The sequence below is a fragment of the Sycon ciliatum genome, chromosome 6 (genome assembly GCF_964019385.1).
Source record: "Sycon ciliatum chromosome 6, ocSycCili1.1, whole genome shotgun sequence".
Classification (NCBI taxonomy): domain Eukaryota; kingdom Metazoa; phylum Porifera; class Calcarea; order Leucosolenida; family Sycettidae; genus Sycon; species Sycon ciliatum.
The window spans coordinates 11,510,745-11,522,343 of NC_088648.1; the positions used below are offsets into that span (position 1 = coordinate 11,510,745).

Genomic DNA, 11,599 nt, shown 5'->3' on the forward strand with positions numbered 1-11,599 from the left:
TAAACACTTCGCCCAGGGCTGCTCAAAGCTGAAATAAAACTATCCCCAAGTTTTGGGCCTTTTTAAACGTGGTTCTTTACTTTGCGACTAAACTATTCCTAGGAGTGCCAAAATTTCGGCGTTACTGAATGCGGGTGCTAGCGGCCTACAAGCAAACCAAAAATCAAATCAATGCGACCACTCACATCACAGCTGGGTCATGTTATAGAGAGGTATGTTGAAAGTGACACGTGGGCACAAATGGGCAAAAAGCGACAATTTCTCACCTTTCTGCTCGTTCGAAGATCAAGAACTGACCATCGCCACCCTCATCTTGTTGTTTAGCTGGACATAGGGAAGTGCACCAAAAAAAAATCCACATTTCAATAAACACTTCGCCCAGGGCTGCTCAAAGCTGAAATAGAATTATCTCCAAGTTTTGGGCCTTTTTGCCCGTGATTCTTCACCTTGCGACTAAACTATTCCAAGCGACCACTCACCTCACAGCTGGGTCATGTTATAGAGAGGTACGTTGAAAGTGACACGGGGGCACAAATGGGCAAAAAGCGACAATTTCTCACCTTTCTGCTTGTTCGAAGATCAAGAACTGACCATCGCCGCCCTCATCTTGTTGTTTAGCTGGACATAGGGAAGTGCACCAAGAAAAAATTCCACATTTCAATAAACACTTCGCCCAGGGCTGCTCAAAGCTGAAATAGAACTATCTCCAAGTTTTGGGCCTTTTTGCCCGTGATTCTTCACTTTGCGACTAAACTATTCAAAGCAGTGCCAAAATTTGGCGTTACTGAATGCGGGTGCCAGCGGTCTACAAGCAAACCAAAAATCAAATCAATGCGACCACTCACCTCATAGCTGGGTCATGTTATAGAGAGGTACGTTGAAAGTGACACGTGGGCACAAATGGGCAAAAAGCGACAATTTCTAACCTTTCTGCCCGTTCGAAGCTCATGAACTGACCATCGCCACCCTCATCTTGTTGTTTAGCTGGACACAGGGAAGTGCACGAAGAAAAAATTCCACATTTCAATAAACACTTCGCTCAGGGCTGCTCAAAGCTGAAACAAAACTATCTTGAAGTTTTGGGCCTTTTTCCAAGTGATTCTTAACTTTGCGACTAAACTATTCACAGCAGTGCCAAAATTTCGGCGTTACTGAATGCAGGTACCAGCGGCCTACAAGCAAACCAAAAATCAAATCAATGCGACCACTCACATCACAACTGGATCATGTTATAGAGAGGTACGTTGAAAGTGACACGGGGGCACAAATGCGCAAAAAGCGACAATTTCTAACCTTTCTGCCCGTTCGAAACTCAAGAACTGACCATCGCCACCCTCATCTTGTTGTTTAGCTGGACATAGGGAAGTGCACCAAGAAAAAATTCCACATTTCAATAAACACTTCGCCCAGGGCTGCTCAAAGCTGAAATAAAACTATCTCCAAGTTTTGGGCCTTTTTGCCCGTGATTCTTCACTTTGCAACTAAACTATTCCCAGCAGTGCCAAAATTTCGGCGTCACTGAATGCGGGTGCCAGCGGCCTACAAGCAAACCAAAAATCAAATCAATGCGACCACTCACATCACAGCTGGGTCATGTTATAGAGAGGTATGTTGAAAGTGACACGTGGGCACAAATGGGCAAAAAGCGACAATTTCTCACCTTTATGCCCGTTCGAAGCTCAAGAACTGACCATCGCCACCCTCATCTTGTTGTTTAGCTGGACATAGGGAAGTGCACCAAGAAGAAATTCCACATTTCAATAAACACATCGCCCAGGGCTGCTCAAAGCTGAAATAAAACTATCTCAAAGTTTTGGGCCTTTTTGCCCGTGATTCTTCACTTTGCGACTAAACTATTCCCAGCAGTGCCAAAATTTCGGCGTCACTGAATGCTGGTGCCAGGGGTCTACAAGCAAACCAAAATCAAATCAATACGACCACTCACATCACAGCTGGGTCATGTTATAGAGAGGTATGTTGAAAGTGACACGTGGGCACAAATGGGCAAAAAGCGACAATTTCTCACCTTTATGCCCGTTCGAAGCTCAAGAACTGACCATCGCCACCCTCATCTTGTTGTTTAGCTGGACATAGGGAAGTGCACCAAGAAAAAATTCCACATTTCAATAAACACTTCGCCCAGGCCTGCTCAAAGCTGAAATAAAACTATCTCCAAGTTTTGGGCCTTTTGCCCGTGATTCTTCATTTTGCGACTAAACTATTCCCAGCAGTGCCAACATTTCGGCGTTACTGAATGCGGGTGCTAGCGGCCTACAAGGAAACCAAAAATCAAATCAATGCGACCACTCACATCACAGCTGGGTCATGTTATAGAGAGGTATGTTGAAAGTGACACGTGGGCACAAATGGGCAAAAGGCGACAATTTCTCACCTTTCTGCTCGTTCGAAGATCAAGAACTGACCATCGCCACCCTCATCTTGTTGTTTAGCTGGACATAGGGAAGTGCACCAAGAAAAAATTCCACATTTCAATAAACACTTCGCCCAGGGCTGCTCAAAGCTGAAATAGAACTATCTCCAAGTTTTGGGCCTTTTTGCCCGTGATTCTTCACTTTGCGACTAAACTATTCCAAGCAGTGCCAAAATTTCGGCGTTACTGAATGCGGGTGCCAGCGGTCTACAAGCAAACCAAAAATCAAATCAATGCGACCACTCACCTCACAGCTGGGTCATGTTATAGAGAGGTACGTTGAAAGTGACACGTGGCCACAAATGGGCAAAAAGCGACAATTTCTAACCTTTCTGCCCGTTCGAAGCTCATGAACTGACCATCGCCACCCTCATCTTGTTGTTTAGCTGGACAAAGGGAAGTGCACCAAGAAAAAATTCCACATTTCAATAAACACTTCGCTCAGGGCTGCTCAAACCTGAAATAAAACTATCTTGAAGTTTTGGGCCTTTTTCCCCGTGATTCTTCACTTTGCGACTAAACTATTCACAGCAGTGCCAAAATTTCGGCGTTACTGAATGCAGGTGCCAGCGGCCTACAAGCAAACCAAAAATCAAATGAATGCGACCACTCACATCACAGCTGGATCATGTTATAGAGAGGTACGTTGAAAGTGACACGTGGGCACAAATGGGCAAAAAGCGACAATTTCTAACCTTTCTGCCCGTTCGAAACTCAAGAACTGACCATCGCCACCCTCATCTTGTTGTTTAGCTGGACATAGGGAAGTGCACCAAGAAAATATTCCACATTTCAATAAACACTTCGCCCAGGGCTGCTCAAAGCTGAAATAAAACTATCTCCAAGTTTTGGGCCTTTTTGCCCGTGATTCTTCACTTTGCAACTAAACTATTCCCAGCAGTGCCAAAATTTCGGCGTCACTGAATGCGGGTGCTAGCGGCCTACAAGCAAACCAAAAATCAAATCAATGCGACCACTCACATCACAGCTGGGTCATGTTATAGAGAGGTATGTTGAAAGTGACACGTGGGCACAAATGGGCAAAAAGCGACAATTTCTCACCTTTATGCCCGTTCGAAGCTCAAGAACTGACCATCGCCACCCTCATCTTGTTGTTTAGCTGGACATAGGGAAGTGCACCAAGAAAATATTCCACATTTCAATAAACATTTCGCCCAGGCCTGCTCAAAGCTGAAATAAAACTATCTCGAAGTTTTGGGCCTTTTTGCCCGTGATTCTTCACTTTGCGACTAAACTATTCCCAGCAGTGCCAACATTTCGGCGTTACTGAATGCGGGTGCTAGCGGCCTACAAGCAAACCAAAAATCAAATCAATGCGACCACTCACATCACAGCTGGGTCATGTTATAGAGAGGTATGTTGAAAGTGACACGTGGGCACAAATGGGCAAAAAGCGACAATTTCTCACCTTTCTGCTCGTTCGAAGATCAAGAACTGACCATCGCCACCCTCATCTTGTTGGTTAGCTGGACATAGGGAAGTGCACCAAGAAAAAATTCCACATTTCAATAAACACTTCGCCCAGGGCTGCTCAAAGCTGAAATAGAACTATCTCCAAGTTTTGGGCCTTTTTGCCCGTGATTCTTCACTTTGCGACTAAACTATTCCCAGCAGTGCCAAAATTTCGGCGTTACTGAATGCGGGTGCCAGCGGTCTACAAGCAAACCAAAAATCAAATCAATGCGACCACTCACCTAACAGCTGGGTCATGTTATAGAGAGGTACGTTGAAAGTGACACGTGGGCACAAATGGGCAAAAAGCGACAATTTCTAACCTTTCTGCCCGTTCGAAGCTCATGAACTGACCATCGCCACCCTCATCTTGTTGTTTAGCTGGACATAGGGAAGTGCACCAAGAAAAAACTCCACATTTCAATAAACACTTCGCTCAGGGCTGCTCAAAGCTGAAATAAAACTATCCCCAAGTTTTGGGCCTTTTTCCCCGTGATTCTTAACTTTGCGACTAAACTATTCACAGCAGTGCCAAAATTTTGGCGTTACTGAATGCAGGTGCCAGCGGCCTACAAGCAAACCAAAAATCAAATCAATGCGACCACTCACATCACAGCTGGATCATGTTATAGAGAGGTACGTTGAAAGTGACACGGGGGCACAAATGGGCAAAAAGCGACAATTTCTCACCTTTCTGCTCGTTCGAAGATCAAGAACTGACCATCGCCACCCTCATCTTGTTGTTTAGCTGGACATAGGGAAGTGCACCAAGAAAAATTTCCTCATTACAATAAACACTTCGCCCAGGGCTGCTCAAAGCTGAAATAGAACTATCTCCAAGTTTTGGGCCTTTTTGCCCGTGATTCTTCACTTTGCGACTAAACTATTCCAAGCAGTGCCAAAATTTCGGCGTTACTGAATGCGGGTGCCAGCGGTCTACAAGCAAACCAAAAATCAAATCAATGCGACCACTCACCTCACAGCTGGGTCATGTTATAGAGAGGTACGTTGACAGTGACACGTGGGCACAAATGGGCAAAAAGCGACAATTTCTAACCTTTCTGCCCGTTCGAAGCTCATGAACTGACCATCGCCACCCTCATCTTGTTGTTTAGCTGGACATAGGGAAGTGCACCAAGAAAAAATTCCACATTTCAATAAACACTTCGCTCAGGGCTGCTCAAAGCTGAAATAAAACTATCTTGAAGTTTTGGGCCTTTTTCCCCGTGATTCTTAACTTTGCGACTAAACTATTCACAGCAGTGCCAAAATTTTGGCATTACTGAATGCAGGTGCCAGCGGCCTACAAGCAAACCAAAAATCAACTCAATGCGACCACTCACATCACAGCTGGATCATGTTATAGAGAGGTATGTTGAAAGTGACACGTGGGCACAAATGGGCAAAAAGCGACAATTTCTCACCTTTCTGCTTGTTCGAAGATCAAGAACTGACCATCGCCACCCTCATCTTGTTGTTTAGCTGGAAAGCGACAATTTCTCACCTTTATGCCCGTTCGAAGCTCAAGAACTGACCATCGCCACCCTCATCTTGTTGTTTAGCTGGACATAGGGAAGTGCACCAAGAAAAAATTCCACATTTCAATAAACACTTCGCTCAGGGCTGCTCAAAGCTGAAAAATAAAACTATCTTGAAGTTTTGGGCCTTTTCCCCCGTGATTATTAACTTTGCGACTAAACTATTCACAGCAGTGCCAAAATTTCGGCGTTACTGAATGCAGGTGCCAGCGGCCTACAAGCAAACCAAAAATCAAATCAATGCGACCACTCACATCACAGCTGGATCATGTTATAGAGAGGTACGTTGAAAGTGACACGTGGGCACAAATGGGCAAAAAGCGACAATTTCTAACCTTTCTGCCCGTTCGAAACTCAAGAACTGACCATCGCCACCCTCATCTTGTTGTTTAGCTGATCATAGGGAAGTGCACCAAGAAAAAATTCCACATTTCAATAAACACTTCGCCCAGGGCTGCTCAAAGCTGAAATAAAACTATCTCGAAGTTTTGGGCCTTTTTGCCCGTGATTCTTCACTTTGCAACTAAACTATTCCCAGCAGTGCCAAAATTTCGGCGTTACTGAATGCGGGTGCCAGCGGCCTACAAGCAAACCAAAAATCAAATCAATGCGACCACTCACATCACAGCTGGGTCATGTTATGGAGAGGTATGTGGAAAGTGACACGTGGGCACAAATGGGCAAAAAGCGACAATTTCTCACCTTTATGCCCGTTCGAAGCTCAAGAACTGACCATCGCCACCCTCATCTTGTTGTTTAGCTGGACATAGGGAAGTGCACCAAGAAAAAATTCCACATTTCAATAAACACTTCGCCCAGGGCTGTCCAAAGCTGAAATAAAACTATCTCCAAGTTTTGGGCCTTTTTGCCCGTGATTCTTCACTTTGCGACTAAACTATTCCCAGCAGTGCCAAAATTTCGGCGTCACTGAATGCTGGTGCCAGCGGTCTACAAGCAAACCAAAAATCAAATCAATACGACCACTCACATCACAGCTGGGTCATGTTATAGAGAGGTATGTTGAAAGTGACACGTGGGCACAAATGGGCAAAAAGCGACAATTTCTCACCTTTATGCCCGTTCGAAGCTCAAGAACTGACCATCGCCACCCTCATCTTGTTGTTTAGCTGGACATAGGGAAGTGCACCAAGAAAAAATTCCACATTTCAATAAACACTTCGCTCAGGGCTGCTCAAAGCTGAAATAAAACTATCTTGAAGTTTTGGGCCTTTTTCCCCGTGATTCTTAACTTTGCGACTAAACTATTCCCAACAGTGCCAAAATTTCGGCATTACTGAATGCAGGTGCCAGCGGCCTACAAGCAAACCAAAAATCAAATCAATGCGACCACTCACATCACAGCTGGATCATGTTATAGAGAGGTACGTTGAAAGTGACACTGGGGCACAAATGGGCAAAAAGCGACAATTTCTCACCTTTCTGCTCGTTCGAAGATCAAGAACTGACCATCGCCACCCTCATCTTGTTGTTTAGCTGGACATAGGGAAGTGCACCAAGAAAAAATTCCACATTTCAATAAACACTTCGCTCAGGGCTGCTCAAAGCTGAAATAAAACTATCTTGAAGTTTTGGGCCTTTTTCCCCGTGATTCTTAACTTTGCGACTAAACTATTCCCAACAGTGCCAAAATTTCGGCATTACTGAATGCAGGTGCCAGCGGTCTACAAGCAAACCAAAAATCAAATCAATGCGACCACTCACCTCACAGCTGGGTCATGTTATAGAGAGGTACGTTGAAAGTGACACGTGGGCACAAATGGGCAAAAAGCGACAATTTCTCACCTTTATGCCCGTTCGAAGCTCATGAACTGACCATCGCCACCCTCATCTTGTTGTTTAGCTGGACATAGGGAAGTGCACCAAGAAAAAATTCCACATTTCAATAAACACTTCGCCCAGGGCTGCTCAAAGCTGAAATAAAACTATCTCAAAGTTTTGGGTCTTTTTGCCCGTGATTCTTCACTTTGCGACTAAACTATTCCCAGCAGTGCCAAAATTTCGGCGTTACTGAATGCGGGTGCCAGCGGTCTACAAGCAAACCAAAAATCAAATCAATGCGACCACTCACCTCACAGCTGGGTCATGTTATAGAGAGGTACGTTGAAAGTGACACGTGGCCACAAATGGGCAAACAGCGACAATTTCTAACCTTTCTGCCCGTTCGAAGCTCATGAACTGACCACCGCCACCCTCATCTTGTTGTTTAGCTGGACATAGGGAAGTGCACCAAGAAAAAATTCCACATTTCAATAAACACTTCGCTCAGGGCTGCTCAAAGCTGAAATAAAACTATCTTGAAGTTTTGGGCCTTTTTCCCCGTGATTCTTAACTTTGCGACTAAACTATTCACAGCAGTGCCAAAATTTCGGCGTTACTGAATGCAGGTGCCAGCGGCCTACACGCAAACCAAAAATCAAATCAATGCGACCACTCACATCACAGCTGGATCATGTTACAGAGAGGTACGTTGAAAGTGACGCGGGGCACAAATGGGCAAAAAGCGACAATTTCTCACCTTTCTGCTCGTTCGAAGATCAAGAACTGACCATCGCCACCCTCATCTTGTTGTTTAGCTGGACATAGGGAAGTGCACCAAGAAAAAATTCCACATTTCAATAAACACTTCGCCCAGGGCTGCTCAAAGCTGAAATAGAACTATCTCCAAGTTTTGGGCCTTTTTGCCCGTGATTCTTCACTTTGCGACTAAACTATTCCAAGCAGTGCCAAAATTTCGGCGTTACTGAATGCGGGTGCCAGCGGTCTACAAGCAAACCAAAAATCAAATCAATGCGACCACTCACCTCACAGCTGGGTCATGTTATAGAGAGGTACGTTGAAAGTGACACGTGGCCACAAATGGGCAAAAAGCGACAATTTCTAACCTTTCTGCCCGTTCGAAGTTCATGAACTGACCATCGCCACCCTCATCTTGTTGTTTAGCTGGACATAGGGAAGTGCACCAAGAAAAATTCCACATTTCAATAAACACTTCGCCCAGGGCTGCTCAAAGCTGAAATAAAACTATCTTGAAGTTTTGGGCCTTTTTGCCCGTGATTCTTCACTTTGCAACTAAACTATTCCCAGCAGTGCCAAAATTTCGGCGTCACTGAATGCGGGTGCCAGCGGCCTACAAGCAAACCAAAAATCAAATCAATGCGACCACTCACATCACAGCTGGGTCATGTTATAGAGAGGTATGTTGAAAGTGACACGTGGGCACAAATGGGCAAAAAGCGACAATTTCTCACCTTTATGCCCGTTCGAAGCTCAAGAACTGACCATCGCCACCCTCATCTTGTTGTTTAGCTGGACATAGGGAAGTGCACCAAGAAAAAATTCCACATTTCAATAAACACTTCGCCCAGGGCTGCTCAAAGCTGAAATAAAACTATCTCCAAGTTTTGGGCCTTTTGCCCGTGATTCTTCACTTTGCGACTAAACTATTCACAGCAGTGCCAAAATTTCAGAGTTACTGAATGCAGGTGCCAGCGGCCTACAAGCAAACCAAAAATCAAATGAATGCGACCACTCACATCACAGCTGGATCATGTTATAGAGAGGTACGTTGAAAGTGACACGGGGGCACAAATGGGCAAAAAGCGACAATTTCTCACCTTTCTGCTCGTTCGAAGATCAAGAACTGACCATCGCCACCCTCATCTTGTTGTTTAGCTGGACATAGGGAAGTGCACCAAGAAAAAATTCCACATTTCAATAAACACTTCGCCCAGGGCTGCTCAAAGCTGAAATAGAACTATCTCCAAGTTTTGGGCCTTTTTGCCCGTGATTCTTCACTTTGCGACTAAACTATTCCAAGCAGTGCCAAAATTTCGGCGTTACTGAATGCGGGTGCCAGCGGTCTACAAGCAAACCAAAAATCAAATCAATGCGACCACTCACCTCACAGCTGGGTCATGTTATAGAGAGGTACGTTGAAAGTGACACGTGGCCACAAATGGGCAAAAAGCGACAATTTCTAACCTTTCTGCCCGTTCGAAGCTCATGAACTGACCATCGCCACCCTCATCTTGTTGTTTAGCTGGACATAGGGAAGTGCACCAAGAAAAATTCCACATTTCAATAAACACTTCGCCCAGGGCTGCTCAAAGCTGAAATAAAACTATCTTGAAGTTTTGGGCCTTTTTGCCCGTGATTCTTCACTTTGCAACTAAACTATTCCCAGCAGTGCCAAAATTTCGGCGTCACTGAATGCGGGTGCCAGCGGCCTACAAGCAAACCAAAAATCAAATCAATGCGACCACTCACATCACAGCTGGGTCATGTTATAGAGAGGTATGTTGAAAGTGACACGTGGGCACAAATGGGCAAAAAGCGACAATTTCTCACCTTTATGCCCGTTCGAAGCTCAAGAACTGACCATCGCCACCCTCATCTTGTTGTTTAGCTGGACATAGGGAAGTGCACCAAGAAAAAATTCCACATTTCAATAAACACTTCGCCCAGGGCTGCTCAAAGCTGAAATAAAACTATCTCCAAGTTTTGGGCCTTTTGCCCGTGATTCTTCACTTTGCGACTAAACTATTCACAGCAGTGCCAAAATTTCGGAGTTACTGAATGCAGGTGCCAGCGGCCTACAAGCAAACCAAAAATCAAATGAATGCGACCACTCACATCACAGCTGGATAATGTTATAGAGAGGTACGTTGAAAGTGACACGGGGGCACAAATGGGCAAAAAGCGACAATTTCTCACCTTTCTGCTTGTTCGAAGATCAAGAACTGACCATCGCCACCCTCATCTTGTTGTTTAGCTGGACATAGGGAAGTGCACCAAGAAAAAATTCCACATTTCAATAAACACCTCGCCCAGGGCTGCTCAAAGCTGAAATAGAACTATCTCCAAGTTTTGGGCCTTTTTGCCCGTGATTCTTCACTTTGCGACTAAACTATTCCAAGCAGTGCCAAAATTTCGGCGTTACTGAATGCGGGTGCCAGCGGTCTACAAGCAAACCAAAAATCAAATCAATGCGACCACTCACCTCATAGCTGGGTCATGTTATAGAGAGGTACGTTGAAAGTGACACGTGGCCACAAATGGGCAAAAAGCGACAATTTCTAACCTTTCTGCCCGTTCGAAGCTCATGAACTGACCATCGCCACCCTCATCTTGTTGTTTAGCTGGACAAAGGGAAGTGCACCAAGAAAAAATTCCACATTTCAATAAACACTTCGCTCAGGGCTGCTCAAAGCTGAAATAAAACTATCTTGAAGTTTTGGGCCTTTTTCCCCGTGATTCTTCACTTTGCGACTAAACTATTCACAGCAGTGCCAAAATTTCGGCGTCACTGAATGCGGGTGCCAGCGGCCTACAAGCAAACCAAAAATCAAATCAATGCGACCACTCACATCACAGCTGGGTCATGTTATAGAGAGGTATGTTGAAAGTGACACGTGGGCACAAATGGGCAAAAAGCGACAATTTCTCACCTTTATGCCCGTTCGAAGCTCAAGAACTGACCATCGCCACCCTCATCTTGTTGTTTAGCTTGACATAGGGAAGTGCACCAAGAAAAAATTCCACATTTCAATAAACACTTCGCCCAGGGCTGCTCAAAGCTGAAATAAAACTATCTCAAAGTTTTGGGCCTTTTGGCCTGTGATTCTTCACTTTGCGACTAAACTATTCCCAGGAGTGCCAAAATTTCGGCGTCACTGAATGCTGGTGCCAGCGGTCTACAAGCAAACCAAAAATCAAATCAATACGACCACTCACATCACAGCTGGGTCATGTTATAGAGAGGTATGTTGAAAGTGACACGTGGGCACAAATGGGCAAAAAGCGACAATTTCTCACCTTTATGCCCGTTCGAAGCTCAAGAACTGACCATCGCCACCCTCATCTGGTTGTTTAGCTGGACATAGGGAAGTGCACCAAGAAAAAATTCCACATTTCAATAAACACTTCGCTCAGGGCTGCTCAAAGCTGAAATAGAACTATCTTGAAGTTTTGGGCCTTTTTGCCCGTGATTCTTAACTTTGCGACTAAACTATTCCCAGCAGTGCCAAAAATTCGGCGTTACTGAATGCAGGTGCCAGCGGCCTACAAAGCAAATCAAAAATCAAATCAATGCGACCACTCACATCACAGCTGGATCATGTTATAGAGAGGTACGTTG

General features: G+C 44.9%; 1 long non-coding RNA gene across 1 annotated transcript; it reads right to left on the minus strand.

Annotated features, from left to right (window-relative positions):
• Positions 1–580: 580 nt before the first annotated feature.
• LOC135818839 (uncharacterized) lies at positions 581–11,355 on the minus strand. The gene is made up of 3 exons (XR_010553781.1): positions 11,278–11,355; positions 10,911–10,968; positions 581–618 (listed from the first exon to the last, which is right to left on the minus strand). It is a non-coding gene; the product is annotated as an uncharacterized LOC135818839 (long non-coding RNA).
• Between the last annotated feature and the right edge of the window lie 244 nt (positions 11,356–11,599).